The following is a 20,210-nucleotide window of genomic DNA, read 5'->3' as shown; positions in this document are numbered from 1 at the left end:
TTGTCATTTTGGACTAATTCTGAGCATATCTGGGAATTCCCACCCAGGTTCCTAACATAACTAAAGAAAGCCTTGTGATTATCCTTAGTGTCCTGTGCAATTTTTCTCTCAAAGCTGGCCTTAGACAATTTTATGAGTGCCCGTAGTTTTCTGCTAACACTGATCAGAGATGCCTTCCCTTTTTGGGATTTTGCTCTATCATGTAGTAGCTTCCTCCTTCTATTGTATAGTTTGTTTATGGCTGGGGTACACCAGACAGGATGTCTGCCTTTGGAGGATTTGGTCTTTGTTTTATTTGGGATTGCATGATCCATGCATTCCTGAAGGTGTTCATAGAATGCGTTTATAAAGGATTCTGCGGTCTGGGCCGTATTTTCCACAGGCCCGAGGGATTTGAAGGATTCCACCTCAGTTTTGAGGAGTGTGAAATTTGCTTTAGAGAAGTTTTTCACTGTGGTTTTCTGGGCAGGAGGTGGGGTTGGGATGTGAATATCCAGTGAGATTAGTTTATGGTCTGATCTTACCAGTGAGGGATACACTTTTGGTCTGGAGCATAGAGTCCCCATGTTGGTGATGATCAGGTCCAGTATGTTTTCCCCTCTTGTGGGAGTGGCAACAAGTTGTTCCATAGCATTTTAGTTTATAAATTCTAGGAACCTTTGAGCTAGGGTGTTGGAGCTAGAGTAATGCTCCCAGTCTATGTTTGGGTAGTTGAAGTCACCCAATATAATGGTGTTTGGAGAGACCTTCATATTTTCCAGTGTTCTCAGGAAGGCCGAGTGGGGTTCCTGAGTTTGGGAGGGTGGTCTGTAGCAGGCTATAAACTGGAAGGCAGTTTTACCCACTGTTCATTGCACATGGATAGTCTCTGATGCTTCGTGCTGTGCCACCAACCTGGAGGTGTGGGTATCTTTGACGAATATTGATACTCCCCCTCCTTTTCTGGTTCGGTCCAAGTTTTGGGGCTGAAAAGCATGGTATGAGGTATAACCTGGTAGTGCTGGGGTGCTCTCGGGACCCTTGAACCAGGTTTCTGTTACTGCACAGATATCGATGTTCTCCATGCTAAGGAGAGTTTCCAGTGCATGCATCTTGAGGTTTAGACTTCTGGCGTTGAGTAGCATTACTGTTAGTTTCTTATCCCTTGTGATACCTATGGAGGTGGGTTTGTCTTTTGAGCCCTGCCTAAAAAAGGCACTATGGGGGTAGCAAGAGCCTTTGCCAATATCCAAAAGCCCAGGGGCGACAGGTGCAAGCTGTCCCTAGCAAAGCATCGTGGCTTGTCGAGCATGTCATCCCAGGCTGACAGGCATTGGATCCGCTTTGAATGACACCAATACTTAAGATAATTGTTGAAATTGATCATCTTGTCTTCATATTGTGGCATCATTCTTGGTGAGGGTAAGATGCTACTCAAGGTCAGGGTCATACCGGCCTGGGCCACATGCTCAGAGAGCTCCTCTATGTCTCTTTTCATGTAGTCCAGGGAGGTAAGTCTCAGGTCATTCACACCAGCATGGACAATGACTGAGTCATATTTGTACTTGCCTTGGAGTGACCTGAGTGCTTGTGTTATGTGGCGGATCCTAGCGCCCGACAGGCAGCTCACCGTGACCTTCTCCTTGCTCAGCCTGGTGAGCGGGACGTCAGTGTGCCTGACGATAGAGTCAACTATTACAAGTGCATCAGGTGTGTTGTTTAGCCTTAAGGGCTGTGACTGTTCAGCACACTGGCTTTGTGAGCTATGTGTTGCGCGTGTTTTGTTTTGTGGTAGTGGTTGCTTGGGTGTTTGATTTGGAGGTCTCTGCTGCTTAGGCAGATTTTTATTTAGAGCCTCTGAGTATGTGTTTGTGTGTTTATGTGTTTGGTTTGCTGTCGTGGTAGGTCTATGTGAGACTGGAATTGTAGTGAGTGTGGTTTCCTTCTCCTCCTGACAGGTTTCACCAGTACTGAGTTGAGAGAGCTTAGCCTCCAGTTTGGCTATATGGTTGCATCTCTCACATGTGTTGGAATTTGTTGGGAGGAGGAGAGGGTTGTCTGTGTATATGAGGCAGTTGTAACATTGCCTCAAGATTCCCAGATTCACCAGCTGGACTGGAGAGGAGATTGACAAATGACCTTTGGACATGCTAGAATAGTATTGGGAATTCCTTTATAATTGACAAAAAAGAAGGCCAATGGTGAACAAGGTACTCAAGGGGAGTTTGTGAGGGTGTAATGCTTTTAATTTTTTAGTGCTGACTTATATAATTGCTTTAGTGAGCAAGTGCCAGGTAACTTAAATGCAATGTGTTACAGGTAATTTAAATGCAAAAATGACAAACAGTGACTTTCTTTCAAGTGAAACAAGGAAATAAGTACAGTAAGCAATGCAGATGTCACTAGGGATCCACATAAGCACTGAAAAGCTGCATTTTAGGTGGAATTAGCATTTCAGGGAAATAAGCAAACAAGCATATAAACAAAGCTAGATTCAACAGGCCTGGATCTAGTCTATGCTACAGCAAACAAGGTGTACCAATTTCAGTAAGAAACAGTTAAAATATGCAGACACTATCAGCCTTTAACCAGAAATTCCCAGCTCAGAAGGGCAGAGTCCAGCCTCTCCTGCCACAAGAGTGCAGACCACGAACCTTCTTAATGTAAAATAACTGGCCTGAAGCCCAAGTGCTTAAACCAGAACTAATACACATTTAGAATAACAGACACTGAGCCCTCAATCAGCAGTTCCCAACTTAGAAGGATGTAAGCTACCTGTCCTGCCACCACAGTATCCTTGACATTTAATGAGACTCACTCTCCTGTCATAGTTAGTTCTGTATTTTGGGGCTGTCAAGCATGGTATGAGGTGTAACCTGGTAGTGCTAGGGTGCTCTTGGGAGTCTTGAACCTGTTGCCTATTACTGCACAGATATCAACATTCTCCATGCAGAGTAGAGTTTGGACTGCATGCATCTTGCGTTTACATGTCCATCATTGAGTATCATTACTTCCATTTTCTTATCCCCTGTGCTACCTATGTAGGTGGCCTTCTGTTTTCAGTCTTACCACCAGAATGCAAAGATGTGCAGACAATACACTTCTGTAATTAATAGTGGTGTAAAAAACAATACAATGACAATCATAGTGTTAATGCATCAGGCATGCTGGGATATACCCACAATATCATTACACTGTACTGTTAACAACATGATAATATTACTACACTTCTATGTAGTCACCCTGTGCATCAGCACCATGTTAACCTGTTCCTGCATCAATGTTACAGATTGCAGGAGGTGGCACAGTTTCATCATATGCACAGGGTGTGTACTTGGTATGCCTGAGTCTGCCACTGATACAGCCAATTGACATATATGTGTGTGTGTGTTAGTGAGGGACAACAGTACAAGATGGGGCAATGTTGATGCGGTGTGTGCGTGTATGTGTTGGCCCTAGGTGTTAGCATTATGCATGTGTGTATGCATGCACACAGTTCCACCTCATGGCTGCCATATATGGGTGTTTGTGGACAGCCACAGACTGTACCTGCCAGGTCATACAGATCACTGTGTCTGGCCACGGACATGGTACCTGTGCCTGGCAGGGGTGCTACGGACAGTATCAGGTACTAAGCCAGACTGTTTACTGTCATCAGAAGCAATTGGTTGATGACTGGACACATGTCCCTGCTGGGACTGTCCAGAGCCACGTGCACGTGGTCTCCTAGGGCGGTCTGATGACAGCACAGACCCTGGCACTATGGGAGCGGCTGCGGGTTTGTTGTCATCTGCGACAACTGCCAGCTGCTGATGTTGCTGGCATACATCCATGTCGATGCCTCAACCATCCTGCATTGCCCTGGCTCATGGACATGTATTTGTGGAACAGATCTAATGTGTCCCCCCAACGTCTATTAATGACCTCGGTGAAATTATGGATGGCAGCCCCAACGTCACGCATAGTGTCATTCATAGCAGTGCGATGTGCTCTAAGCTCCCTCAGACCCTGTCTGGTGTACCGTTCCATACGTGCCTGTGCCTGCATTACAGCCCGCAACATAGCTGAGGTTGAAAGACCTCTGTGGGCACATCTGACAGGGGCAGTATGACCATGGATGCTCCCACGAGAACCCCTGGACATCTGCCTGTGTGGTACCATGTCAGGACTCTGGCCATGGCTGCTGTGAGGGGATATATGCGCCACTGATACCACATTACCCTGGTCAATGCCCACTGTATGCTGTCCCTCACCTAAGGACATTGGTGACAATGGATGTAATGGCAGGATGACTGTGCGCATTGATGGGGTTGACTGCTGTGTACTGTTGATTGGCTGACCAACAACAGACCCTGTCACACCTCCCTGTGCCATTACATATGTATCATCATTATCACTATCCCCAGCAGTGGCTTCAGGTTCCCTGCTGCACACCACCAGAGCAACACCAGAACCTGTGAGAGGAAGACAGGAAACACAGTTTACAATGTGTACACAATGTTACCAAAGATGCCCATGGGCACATGCACACATGCACACATGCACACATGCACACATGGGCACATGCACACATGCACACATGGGCACATGCACACATGCACACATGCACAAATGCACACATGGGCACATGCACACATAAGCACATGCACATATGCACACACGGGCACATGCACACTCCTCAGTACATGAGATACAAACACACAGACACAAACACACATGCAATCCAACACATAGTAATACTGTTTGATGGTATTATTACTATTATTATCATTAGTATTAAAAGTATTGTTATTACACACTCACCAGCATGGATTGGCTGCCTTGCTGTTTCTCCAGAGAGACCTGCACAAATAAGACATTTATTGTCAGTGGGCACAACTGTGCCATTGATACTGTGAGTATGATACAGTACAGTAGTACAACAGTTGGCTTTCACAGGTCTACTGCTGATATTGAAAATATCAATCTTGCACAATAATTTCCAGGATAACAGCTACAAACACAGTACACATCTCACAAATGCATAAACTACCAGTGTAGAGAACAGTCAATTATAGATATGGCATGTTTCCTGCACGCTCCATGTCCACATGCTGGGTGGCTCCAGCCTCCATCATTACACACATCTGTGGATGTTGTTGTTGTTGGGCTGGAGCCACAACACTTAGGAGGAGCTCCTCCAGTCTGGTAAGGGGGGTGTATAGATGCCCCACCACCTGTGGCAAGCTGTTGCCTGTGGATATCAGATGCACACTGACTGACATTTCTAATTAAATCACTGCAGTGATGGCGTACCTGCTCACATGTCCGGTTATGCATGCCTATGTTATTTACCCGACGGACAAGGTCTTGCCACAGTGCAGCCCTCTCCTGCTGGTTCTGGCTGGTCCGGGAAAAGAGTGTGGCAAAATCCCACACCAGGCTCTGGTGTATCTCCTCATCCTCTGCAGCCAAGTAAGAAGAGTTGCGCTGATGCACCATTGCCCTGGAAGGAAAAGAAAAATATGTGAGGAAGTAATATGGCACACATAATACTCTACAGTAGTGATATCACTGAACTGCCATATATAGCATCTGTCTGTCTATCGGGGGATACGCATGTAAATGACCACATATCAGTGCTCAGCCAACAACTGTGTGACAGTGCCTGGCACACTCCATACAACAAACTAGTATACACCAGCAGTCAGCACACTGTTTGAGGTCCAATGCACAACCTCAAACTGGGGGTATGTATCAAGGTAATGGATGGGGAACATTGTCATCCCATGCAATGCATGCAATGCACAGTTAAAATTTCAATGGTAATGCACCCTGGTCTTTGCGGCCATACACCTACCTACACAGCAGTCATATACAGGGAACCACTGCACAACATATGGCAATGTAGTATGTTTGTATCCCAATACCTGACACATCTTTTTCTGGCCTCACACCAAGGACACACACTACCATGACAGACACAAAGTCATGCTGAGCAATCACACCATTACAGACCTTGCACACAGTCAGTAGCACACTCATTCCACCTCACATAGTTGGTATTGCAATGAGTACATGATGTGTGTGCACATTTTGTCATAGGTAGGTAGTATGCTATTGGCCCTGGGCCTACAGCAGCATACTGTTATGCTACCCTGCCCCTTGGGACACATGTAATGTGATTGTACTTGCTCCTGTCAAACAGTTACACAGGGTGACTCATATGGCATATTACCTATCTGCATAACATTCAACAGGGGTATGTCTGACATCTACTAATGAGGAGCCTTGCTTCTTAATGCTGGGTGGTTTACTCCAGGGTATGGCTTATTTGTGGGTAGGAACCTGTACCTCCACCATGTGCTCTTTACTGCAGTGCCAAGGATGACAGACATAGGTCATTTAGGCTGGGGATATTGTGAGGTGTTACCATGGTTGTTGGACAACTGCTATGGGTGTGACTTAACTATGTATAGACAGCAGTGGTAACCTCTGTGTAGGTAGTATGAAAGGCACTCTATCTGTGGTTTTGTCAGTCACTCTGCATAGGTAATGTGTTTGAGGGCATTATCACTGTTTGTTAGGTATGACTGTGTCCTTCTCCCTTTCTGTAGTTGTCATGGGAGGTACATACCATGTAGGACATTGTGAGGTGTAGAGGGGGTACAGTGACCTACATTTCCCTAACTGACACACCATTTGTGCTGACACGTACCATGTACAGGGATTACAAGAAAAGTGTGCCACTGTGAATATCAAAGGGGAGGTTATTGTACACTTGTTTAACATGTTCCCTTCTGACACATCCAGTAGCAGGCAGGCAACCACCTATGTGGTGGTTAGTGGTGAAAGTATTTTGGAATGGGGTATGGTACTCCAGTATTCACACTGGTGTTCAGTCCATGCCTTTGTCACCAGGCACCTGTTGCAATACATCTGCACACATGTGCCTCTCTCAATAAATATATATATATATATAAATATATATATATATATATATATATATATATATATAGAGAGAGAGAGAGAGAGAGATTCATATACATACATATCTCTAGACATTCATATCTGTCTGTATATGTGTATGTATCTATATATATATCTATATATGTATCTGTCTATTACATATATATGTATATACATATTCTATCTATATATGTCTATCTATTTATACATCCCTCTCTATCTATGCACACATATATGCATATTCTATATATATATATATATATATATATATATAAATATACATATACATATACATATACATATGCATATACATATATATATATATATATATATATATATATATATATATATATATATATATATGTTTTTTTATTTACACATACGAATACACACACTAACATACTGCTAAACATCCATTACTGTACAACCTACATTGTACATTGTACTACAACCTACATTGATATGTGCACATAGCAACCTTCAAATACATATGTATGTCCAGCCTTTACTAACAGTTGCAGTATGTCCCCTGCCCTATGCACATCTTCATATATATATATAGATACAGACTGCTAACACATATGGAGGGTTCACAGTATGTAGATTATTAGATGATGTAGTTTACATTACCTTTGTTTCTGACTGTTGTTTGGGATGGCTTGCTGCTGGCTGGCCTGCTGATGGTTGGCTTGCTGATGGTTGGCTTGATGTTTTTTTATTTTTATTTATTTATTTATTTATTTATTTTGGTCTCTCTCTCTCTCTCTCTCTCTCTCTCTCTCTCTCTCTCTCTCTGTCTCTCTCTGTCTCTTCCTCCAGTTGTTGCAATGAAACTATTGCAAGTGTGGACTGGGAGTACAGGCTGCTTTTGTAGGTATCTGCACATGTGCATGTGATGGCCTCTGCAACAATTGTTAGCCAGCATTTACTAATTGCATGCAGCCTGCTGTGTGGTAATTGCAGTTCTCACTGTGATTTCAGGACAGTGCTATAAAATGTTAGGTTAGGTAGGTGTAGCCCTTTCAGATTTTCAAGGTGGGGACCATGCTGGTATGCTGTGGACACTGTTCTGTGAGTGTAAAGGTTGGTATATCTCTCATATTTAAGGCTGTGTTGTAGGCACTGAAATGCATGTTGTACTGAAACCTGACTGTTGCTTCTTCTAGTTCATTCTTCTCAGTGTGTATGTTAACTGACACCTAATAATACTAATACTGTTTAAATGGGAGTATGTGCTTTCCTGTGGGACTTATGGATTAACTGGTATACAGCAGTGGCTCTTGCAATTTGTTGCTATGGCCTCACTATTTAGCCTTTACATTCACTCCTTGAAGGCCTGCTAGGTGTCTTTACTGGAATGTGTTGCTATGGCTTTCCTATTTTCCATTTGCATTCACTCCTTGTAATTCTTGATATATTTCTTTCAGCAGCAATTCCTTATATGTTTGATGTGGTTTGGTGGTGCTGCATGCAGTCTGGCCTGGCCAAGGTGTGGGGCTTGACACCTACAAGGGTATTTTATTTTGCTGCTGGGCAGTATTGGGGCCTTGTACTTTGTACTAACAGTTATGGATATCAGGCACATGCAGCACTTGTAAACTGCTATACTGTCCTTATTTTATTAGTTGGCTACATCCTTTGATATTTCTGGGTTGTACTCCTACATGAGGGTGTGCTTGTGGAAGCAATTCTACAGCTATTCACAGAGTGTGTGACAGCAGACAGAATGATATACCTGTGAGTTTGTGACACTTGCAGGCCTCAGATACTCTCAGGTGTATCTTTTAGCAGCCTCAGGGAATGGTACATATCAGTGGGATACACCCGTGATATATTTCAGATATTCTGCAGTTGTGACTTTGGGGTATTTTGAGCATATGTATTACTACACCATTTCTGACATGCAAGTAGTGCGTACTTTAAGTAATTGACAGTTACCATTATGTGGGATTCCACACCTTTCTGCCTACTGTTAGTACATTTCACAGGGAGTCAGTGGGGCACAGTTAACATTTGTTTGCAAATCAGGAACATCCCTGTAAATCAGTCACAGTTGCAAGGTCTGGCCTCTTACCTATTCAAATATGGCGGTGTTTATCCTGCTCTGATAGTGTGTGCGGTTTGCAAGGTGCTACTGTCACATTATTACCTACTAGCTGCCTACTAGCATGGCTGTTTCTCTTCTCACACTAATGTAATGCAAATCCATAAGAATTGCCAGTAAAGATACAAGAAAAGCTTTGTGTAATAGCCTTCCTATATTCCCTTTACATTCAGTCCTACTATTTCATGATATATTGCTTTTAGCACAAAGTTCTTGTATATCAGTCATGGCTTAGTGGTAAGTCATGCAGACTAGTGTTTTCTGGGTTTGAGACTGACAGAGGAATTTTATTTTGCTGCTGAGCAGACTACAGGCCTTGTCATTCAGAGTGACTAAGGCACTTTTAAGCAGTTGTAAGCGGGTTAGCGCTGGTTTCCGCGGAGCTCACGCATGCGCAGTGCCACTTAGCTTCGCGCACACACGCTTAGCAAAGGGCACACAAGCGCACACCCACTTACAACTGCTTAAAAGTGCTTACTCTTGCACACACCCATGCTAATTTCTTTGAAAGAAAAGAAAATGGGGAGATGGGAAAGTAGGCACAAAGAGGGTAGGACAGTAGGAAAACAAGCTCGGGATTTGCAGGAAGGATGTAGGAAAGGCCCATAGCTGCCCATTTCTTTATCAGCAACAGCTGTGCATATGTGTGTAATTTGGTGTGAAATTTGAAACCTTCCACCCCTGAGAGAGGGGTGAGGACAATAAAATATGTTGTACAGCCAATTGTAATTACCAGTTCACATGCCAGCAGACATGTCTGCAAAATGGGCAGCTATGTATGGGGCGTAATTTTTTTTGCGGGAACAGAGTGCCCTTTTTTTATTATTTTTTTCAGGTGAGAGTGGAATCTGAGGTACAGGAAGTAGGTATATTTGTGGAGGTAGGTAGGGGAGGTTAACAGACAAGACAAACAAGATGCATACAGGGGCGGAGTATGACACATGTGGGGGGGAACACAATTGACAGGGATGGATGTTTGGATATCGCTAGCCCATGAGCCCACAGAATGCAACAGTGGAACTGAGATCCCCACCCATGGGCAGTTGCCACTGCACCTTCACTGCCCAGGATGGGGCTGTGCTGGGGGCTGTGTAGGATGGGCAGCAGGCACACCCGTGAGGTGCGCCACCCATGCCTCAAGCTGGAATAGGGGTTCAAGCACAGAATGCCTGATCTCGCTACACACCACAGACCGGACACTTTGGAGGGTGAGTGGACGTACTCCTCCAGCCACGCTTGCAGAGGGGGACAAGCCCCATCCCCTGCAGCGCTTCCACCCGAAGGTGGCACAGGGCCACCGGAGGAGGTTCCAGCCTGGGCACTAGTGCCAGGTGCACTCGCCAGCTGAGGTGGGAGAGGTGGGTCTGCTGGAACCCGCCTTCCCTGTTGTCTATGTTTAGCAATATTTCATGACATTTTGGGTTAGTAACAAACAATACCATTCAAAATTAGTTGTAACAGCATGCATCAGTATTCCCATTAACCAAACACCCATGAATTCCAAACATTGAACAGTAAGCATAACACATGCATATTTTGAACAACAGTACACAATCCAACAGCATGCAGGGTTGATTGATGGCAACAGGCCATCAGGTTTAGATATGTGAACAGGGCACATGCATCAACGTACATGCAAATATGTATGAACCAACAGGACAAATGTCCATAGGAATTAATTGTGAATACACATACCCAGTTTAGTGTGGAATGGCATTATTTGTGAATATAGGGTAGGGTGAAGAAATATTTCATTAACAACTTCAACTACCTATACATATGCTGTACATTTCTAGTAGCTGAAGATATATATACCCTACAGGTCTTAGTACAGTTTCCTATATGTAACCTTAGGAATGTTGGTGATGGGAATGTTACTGCTACATTAATATACATTGCATTTTTATTCATACAGGTTCATATCTGGCTGTGTTCAGGTACAGCATCCTGCTACATTTGATTTATATGGCTCTAGACAACTGTGGATGTTCATTATTTCATACAACCATACTATCTCCATATTGCAAGGGTACAGCAACATATCCAAATTGTGGGACAGACACATTCCAGCTTCAGTACTTTATTACAAACATTTCACCGTTTGGTTGTGGCTGTCTCATTCATTTCATTATGTACTGACTGCAGTATACTTTATTCAAGAGTTATTACAGCTTTCTTGGTGGATTCATACCTCTTTCTCATACTCTTACTTATTTGATTTTTACTATTCAAGATGGCACTTAATTCTAGGCATTATTAACATGTCTTACTTGGTTACAACAATCCTTTCCAACAGACTCACTTGTTTCAGATGGCAGATTTTAAATGGGGATGTATTTGACACATGTCTATTGTCTTTAGCTTGTTTACCACTAATTTTCAGGCTGCAGCAGGTTATCTGCTATTACAATACAGGTGGAAAATCTCTACTTCAGACTTGTTTAATTTTTATTTCTGGATTACAGGCTGCATCACTTATATTATCATACAGTACTAGCAGAATCTTCTAGTGTTACTTTAACTTTATTAATATGTAACTACACTGAACTCTTTTACAAGCTGTCTCACTTATATTATATAACAATTACAGAAAAATAATTACTGACCTGCTTGGTGGCACAACCGCACCAGCCTGTCACCATAGGCTCGCCGATTCACGGAACGCACACCTGCAGCTATAATATAAATGAAGTAATATTGGAACATACATCTCCATAATATCAGCTAGGATAATTTCTTACATACATAATTACATGGATACTTACTCAGTAGTGGGGCATTGGGCAGTTGCCGGGCCTCCTGGATCCAACGGTTCAGTTGGTCCTGCTTTCATCTCTTCAGGTCCGCATGGTGGTGATGGACCTGTTCACCAGTCCTTGGTATGCCTGTGGTACTGGTGAGATCATGTGCCAACCGGTTCCATACCTCTGCCTTGTACGCACCCACAGAACCTGGCCCTGCATGAGTTGAGCCTCATGATCGTGGACTAGGAGCCAAACCATATATTTGGACTCCTCAACACCCCACCTCTGTGCTCGGAAGTGACTGCCCTCTCCCACACCTGCCATCCTGACTGCAAATAGGTTCCACAATCAGTTATGCTGTGTATTCCCGCCTATGGGGCTTATATATGCCGTTTTTCCCACACTTATCTGTGATTGTCCATTTTGGAAATGTATCAGCTTGAAAAAACCTGCTTTGTCATGGTTCTGTTTCCATTCATTCCTATATATATGCTAATACTGCATTTCTCAGTACAACTGTCATGGCTTAGTGGTTCAGTACTTTGATTATGGTGCATGGTATCCCTGGGCATTGCTTTTTTTTATTTTATGACTGTCTACACAGGCTAGGAGGTGTGTCTGTGTAAAGGCGGCTTTGATACAGCCTGCCCTACGTTGCCCACCGGTAAGCTGATTGGCACATTGCGCAGGTCCGCGCAAACGGGTTACGCTGGTTTATGCATCATTTGGCTATGAGCATGCATATTACGCTGTGTGAGGCCTTGCTCAGCTACGGGCACACAGTTTCAGCATGTTAAAGTGCTGCTCAACTCCAGGCACTCATATTACACCTGTTAAACCACTGCTCACCTGCAGGCAGTAATACTCAGCTTGGTAGAGCGTTGATCAGCTATGGGCACTTATATATATTTTTTTTATTGTATCAGATTTCTTCCAAAATTCATGGCCCATTTCATTACATTTTACTTAAATTATAGTTATATATATGTACATATATGTCAGGGGGATTGTTTTGGGCTTATTTCACTAAAAATAGAAAATATGTTGTTGGGGCCTGAACCGTGACTACCTCCTCTTTGGCCAATGTCTCTAATGCTACGCTATTGCTACTTGGCTTAATTTGCATATGTAGATCTTATATGCATTTTCAATGACTGTGGCTGAGCGAAGGCCACACCCGCGCAAACGAGCGCAATTACGGGCAAACATTTTTGAAATTGTAAAAAAAAAATTAAACTGTTAATTTTTACGTTTTACATTACAGTTGGGTTTATAGTCTGTGGGGGCATGTGTGGTTGTGTTTCTTGACATTTCCGCAGACTTGCTCATGGGAGTTTCCTTTCAGGACTGTGACTCTTCTGGGGGCATGTCCCTTTGCAGGACTCGCCTTGCGGATACACCCCCTATTTTCCTACACGGACCGTGTTAGCCTAGGGTGTGATTCAGCATGCCCTCATGAATATGCATGACATGCTGATGTCACACTGTTTAACTGCAGCCTCCATGTAAGACTTGTTAACTCTTACATAGAGGTTTCGTGAATCCTGCCCTATCTAAGTTTAGAATTTTATTTTATTTATTTAACTTTTCTTCGTGTGTGTATTGCTAGGTTAACCGAATGTCCTAGCCAAATAATATGCTAATTAGAAATGTTAAAATGTTGGTGATTTTGTTTTCTTTGTTCATGTGTAAAACATTCTTTTCATAAGTCATTTATAAAGCAAGTAACAATTAAAGAAAGCTTGAGAAAAAAAGAATATTCCAGCTGTGTCAGAAGGCTGGATTCATGCTTGCATTGCTTACCACCTTGAGCTGTTCTGAAGAAAATCTAGGTCAAAGTTCAACACTGATGTCTATGAAAACAGAAAGGAACTTTTTTAGGTATATATGTGAGAATTCTACTCAAACTAACATTTTTTTTTATTTTCTTAGAAGTGAAGAATTGGTAAAACAAAGGCTACAATAATATCTTATATTGAGCTGTTGCTGACATATAATTTCCTTACACTTTGCTAAATGTTAAAAGCTTATACTGTAATCTTATTAACTCTAACTATACATATTCATGGAAAGAAGTAAAGCTAGATAGTTGTTACTGATTAGAACAGTTTAGAAGAATTAAGAAGAATGAGAAACCTACAGCGGAAATTAGCAGCAGCTGTGTGCTGTGAGTTGTCATTTTCACATGCTGCAATCAAATTCTAATGTCAGGATATAAAGCTTTGATCAGAAGAGCAGCTCACTATGGCTAAAACACAAATTCAAATTTAACAAGCAGGAATCTTTTATATATAATCAAGCCTACCTGTAAGACTAGAATTAATATGAGGAGTACAGATCTTATGAATAATATGCAGATTCACAAGGAATTAAATAGCTAATATGAAAGATTAATAAAAGTGCAGTATCAATAAGTTAAGAAATATATACACATACTATAATCTGTAAATAGAGAGTTGATGATTAAATAGCTCTCTGATGGAAGATTTTAGAAATACAAGTTATATAGACTAAGGTAGAATATTAGTGAGAAAATAAGACAGAAAAATATATTTAAGATACAGACTGCTTAGAAGAAAAATATATTTTACATATAGCTGCATATGGAAAAAAGTGAATGCACAAGATATATAATTTACACAAAAATTCATATAAGCATATTTGAAAATAATCTGAAAGCTGAAATTTGAAACTTGGTCACATGAAATTTGAAGCTTTTTGCATATTATATTTCATTAGATTCACTAAGACTACCTGGAATAACTCATTTCATAAGTCAGAAATGACATTTTAGTGTTATATTGCTGAATCGGTGCATCCATTTTGATAGAAAATAAAGTAGATTTTTATACATGTTCAAACCTGGCAAGGGAGAATATGATTTGAAGTAAGCAGATTGTAACTTTTGAATAAGCGTAGGTTGCAGATATATATACATATATATATATATTTGACTCCATAAAAACAGCAAGACATTCTCTTCGACCTCAGTAAGATCCCTACTTTTATGAAGTAGTTTAATAAGCTAACATTTTTTAAATATTTTGATATTTGTCATGTTAAGAGTGTTGCACAATTTTGATATATAGACACTTATACTTTAAAAAAATAGATCAGATCTATAAAATATGTGAACATCTTTTGGCATGATAAATATATATGTGCACTGATTTCCCTTTTATATAATAGTTTAGTATGACAAGATTACCTTTCACCTGTAAGTTTACAGATATTTCTGTCTTCAGGTCCCACTGTGTTCTACTTATTTCATTAAGGATTTAATTATAATAACGTTGCATAAGTGAATAATTTAGTAATATTTAGGAATATTTAAAGTATAATTTACAACACTATTATTTAAATAGTTATATATTACAATATTTTTGGATTATTTAATATTTGTGATTAATAGCATAGGATTATTAAGCTTTTATACAGTAAAGGGGGAATAGTTTGAAATGGCAAAATATATAACTAAATTAATAGTTTCTTATTATTTTTGGCTTATATATTATATTATATTATATTATATTACATTATATTGCTTATTTGTAAGTCACAGTAGCTTTTGTCAATTTATGATGATTCTTTTTAGTTTTTGGTAGTTAGAGAGATAGTATAGTAGTTTTTCTGGTTGATAGACAAACTTGGAACTTTGGTATCAATGATAAGTTGTGTTTTATTAGCAATATACACAGTTATAGTTGTAAATTTGCCTTTGTTTTTATTATTTACAAGTTTTAGTAGTTTAGTTTGTAGAAAGAAAGAATTAAAAATGTGGAATTTAAGACAGTGTTGAAGGAATGCATTAGAGTCTTATATATAATAAAATTAATATGGTGGATAAATGTGTCATATGGTGGATAAATGTGTCATATTATCTTTTAATTGAAATATTTTTAAACACACACTGTGGACAGTTTTACTCTATTATCTATTTATGTCAGTGAATTAAATAATGGCAAACTGGGAAACAGTAGTAAAAACCACCAAGTAGAAAGTACACGAATCCTGAGCATTCCACTGTAAATAGCCAAGTCACATAAACACGTGTAGCGTAAAATAAAAGTTAAAAATTAAAAATTAAAAAGTGTTTATTTTTTAATTTTTAATTTTTAACTTTTATTTTACACTACGCGTGTTTATGTGACTTGACTATTTACAGTGGAACACTCAGGATTTGTGTACTTTCTGATTAAATAATGGCAACAAAAAAAATCTTTAATGAGATATCTAAAAATAAACAGAGGAGACATTATATTCTAGCAGGAGACTCACTTGATATATAAAAATATACAATATTTAAATAACTTAGATTCCAAAATATCTAACTTAGGTTAAAAAATATTATCTGCTTCTTTTAGCAAAAAGAGAAGAGGAGCTGCTACATTTTGGAGTAAATCTACTGCAATGTCTAAGGTCATGGAATCCATTAATGATCCCAAAGAAATGTATACATTTGTAATAATTAAATATAATCACAAACTCTATAGACCAGCTAGTTGTTACTGGATCCCTGTACTAGGTGCAAGAGTGGCTAAAGATCACATAAATGTACTACAAAGTCATTGGAAGGGTAGTTTAATTTTAGCAGGGTATTTTAACTGCATATCTAGTATAGAAGATACAAGTGAACAGAAGAAAGCTAAAATACTGGCATTGGCTAAAGCACTAAACAGATGGATTAGTAATAATAATTCATTTTATTTAATAGTAAAAAGAGAATATAAGTCATTGTTCTTTACTCATTATTCATATGTGCTAGAACTTTTATGCTGCTACAGATTTACTTAATAAAGTTAATTATTTTAAAACTATTCCTTTCTTCATCTGATCATAATGTGCACTAAGCATAAATATATCAATGGATATAAGGACATTTCAGATTATTTATAGAATCCCAGTATACATGATGAAGTTAAAAGAATGTAAGAGTTACCTTAAGGAACAATCAGATTTTTTTTTTATTTTTGAATGATAATGGTCAGGTTAGTAAAGCCATACTAATGGACTCCTTTAATGTGCATAGTAAAAATAGAATGGGCAGATGGGCTAGTAATAAAATGAAAGAGTGGGATAAACAGTTGTTCAAATTGCAAGATGACATGCCCAAATGGATGTTTGAACAACAAACAAAGAAATCAGATAATACTGATGTCATTAAAAATAAATGACAGAATCAGTATTAATGCATAAAGTGGAGATAGTTTTAGAAAAAAATAAAATTGTACAGTTATGCAATGACTTAAAAATCTACATAGACTAGCTATTAGAAGTAAGATGTTAAGTAAAAAGGCACAAATCAATAATATCAGACATCCTCACAGTAATAAGCTTACCTCAGACATACAGGAAATGCTTATTATTTTTTTTAAAACTTTAATGAGGATCTTAATAAAAACAAAAATAACAATCTTGATAATTGCAAAATTGATATTTATTTCCAGAAAAATGTTAGTAATAAACTTAATGACCAACAAGTATTGCTGTTGAATAAGCCTATTACCCCAATACAAGTTAAAGAAGTTTTAAAAAATATGGAAAATGGTAAAGCTCCAGAGTTAGATGGTATAAATATGGAATTATATATTCTGCTTCTGTTAAATGTTTTATAATTACTGAATGACTTTTTTCAGGTAAATCAGAGTAACAACAGAATTCTTCCCTCATGGAAATTTTCTGTAATCTCACTTATACTTAAACAAGGAAAGAATAATTAGCTAGCTTCCTCACATATACTTATTTCTTATTAAATGTAAACTACAAAATATTTACTTCTAACTTTATTACAAGATTAAGAGATATGATTAAGAGATATAATAGATAACTGATAGAGATCAAACAGAATTTATAACCAATAGATTAAAGTATGATAATATAAAAAGAGTAGTAACTAACTTAGCTTGAGCAAAAGGAATTAAAAAAGAAGTTAACCCTAATTAGCTTAAATATTGAACATTTGGTTCTATAGGTTAGAACTACTTATTTAAAATCTTGGAAGCATTTGCATTACCAAAACAATTTATTGGAATACTAAAAAAAACCTTTAGACTCCAAAGTATGTGTTAAAATTGGGTCTTATATTTGTCAAGGATTCACTTTAAACAAAGGCACAAAGCAAGGATGGCACTTGTTCCCTCTGTTATTTGCATCAGTTATCAAATCTTTAGCTAATAGTTTAAGAAACAATTAAACAATTTATGGATTCTCAATTAGCAAGCATTGTCAATCAAAAATGCAGGTTTCTGCAGCTGATATTTTACTAACTATAGGAGATCTAAATTATTCAGTCAAAGAAATTCATAAGGAAATTGAAAAGTTTCAAGAAGTATCACTGCTGAAATTTAATAATAATAAATACTGAAATGTTAGTGTTAAATCATTTACTAGATAGTAAGTTTAAAGATAAATATAATTGGAAGGAAAATAAAACATTTAGGAATAAATATCTATCAAGATTTGAGCAAGATTGTTAATAATAATATTGAAAACATAATTGAAGAAATGTTACTTATTATTTAGAAATGGAAGGAGTGTTTTTTTTTCTTGACAGGTTTTATATATATATATATATATATATATATATATATATATATATATATATATATATATATATATATATATTGTTAACCTTAATACCTGACAAAAAAAACTTTTAAAGAAAATGGGTAAAAATATCTTCTTATGGTATCCTAAAAAGCCAATAATTGCTTATACAAATCATATACAATTATGGGAATATGGGGGTGTTAGCTTCCCAGATTTATAATCTTGCTCTGTTGCTGCAAATTGCAACCCTGCTATACTCAGGACAGACTTAGCTTTCACTAGTCAGTGGAAAACAATTCACTTTTAGTTGTTGGGATAGCCTTGAAACGTTGCTATTGAAATGCTATATGACATACTACCCAGGATATTCCTCACCTTGACTACCATGGGATAGCACTGCTTCAAATCCTGTATAGAAAGTCTATATCAGGAAAACTCTTTATTAAAAGTGGGAGTTGCTATCCCAGGTTCAAAATCAGTAATCTGAAAAAAGAGATCATTGCACATTAACAGCAGTTTTTCTTCTTGTTAAATCTGTTAATTTGCAGACAATAGTTGCAAATCTAGACTCAGACTTCTGGCAGAAGCCAGATGATCAAAGAAATGCTTTCATATGTTTCTTAGTGTATTGTATAGGTCACGTTTTGATTGCCTTTGACAGTTCTAGTTTTTGTCTTGCCACTCTTTTTTGTAAGAGATTCCCCAAGTACTTAGTGTCCACCATAGATAGCATGTTTTTCTTAGAATTTACAGTTCAGCCAACCTGCCTGTCTTATCCATTCTAACACAGCTATCACCTTAAGTAAATGCAATGCAATTAAGAGTTCACTGAATGAATAACTGCGCTATTCTAGTCTGCTACAGTGTATTGTGATTGAGGATTCGATATTTTATCCATCAACCTCTAAAAAGTGGCTGAAGCTCCATGTCGGCCAATGTTAACTCTGTTTTTCTGAAGTAAGTATTTAGAGGATATAAAAGCTGTTTTCCTCCCTTGGCAGTGCAATGTATATTTAAAGGTAACATGTGAGAACACTGGTGACCTGTGTTCCACATATCAAAAGTTGGATGATTTGCTTATCATGGCAAGTAGCAAATCTAGACTTATGATTTTTGCACTTGTCCAACTGGCACAACTTGGAGACATGTTCATACATATATTAGTGACTGGACTGATGAAAAATATGATATTAGGCAAAGTGCAAATAGAACACATTTAGGAAAGGAAGTGTCTATTGTCAGTAAAGATCATTACGCACTATTAAACATGATGCGACAGATCACAGCTTTCAAATTCAGGATGCAAGTATTCAGCAATCTGAGGCTTCAGGGCATGTAGAATAAAATAAAAAATAAAGAAAGGAAGATGTTCACAACTGATAAAGAAGGAAAAAAATGATTATTACTTATAATGCAAAGAAAATGCATACTAAAAAGGATGCTGCTTTGTTATGTAATACACAGATTACAGGGAATGATAACATTGTTTACTTACTTATATACTTTATTTGACATTTGTTTATTGGGAGAGTCTATCTGCGCCAGAAAGTGCCCATTTTCAGTGGCTGCAGGGGGAGATAACTTTCACAATCAGAGCAATTAAGATATTGCAGTTAGAAAAACAAAATACTGATATTTTAAATCACCAGGTATCATGAAACTCCACAAACACAGGAATGAAAAACATGCAGTGAGAAAAATATAGACCTATGTTTCATAGCAGAGTTGTTGAGTCTTTTGGCTTTCCCAGTTAGGGGTCGCCACAGTGGAACTCCGGTCCGCTAATGATTGGCAGTTGATTTTTCCGTGCCAAGTTGCCAGCCCTGATGCACAACCTTCAACGAAGGTACGCCCATTCACGCATGTCTCCACGCAGCAGATGCTCT

This window comes from Protopterus annectens, chromosome 3.part0 (genome assembly GCF_019279795.1).
Source record: "Protopterus annectens isolate FY-2018-M chromosome 3.part0, PAN1.0, whole genome shotgun sequence".
In the NCBI taxonomy this organism is placed as follows: domain Eukaryota; kingdom Metazoa; phylum Chordata; order Ceratodontiformes; family Protopteridae; genus Protopterus; species Protopterus annectens.
This window is presented reverse-complemented; position numbering follows the sequence as displayed.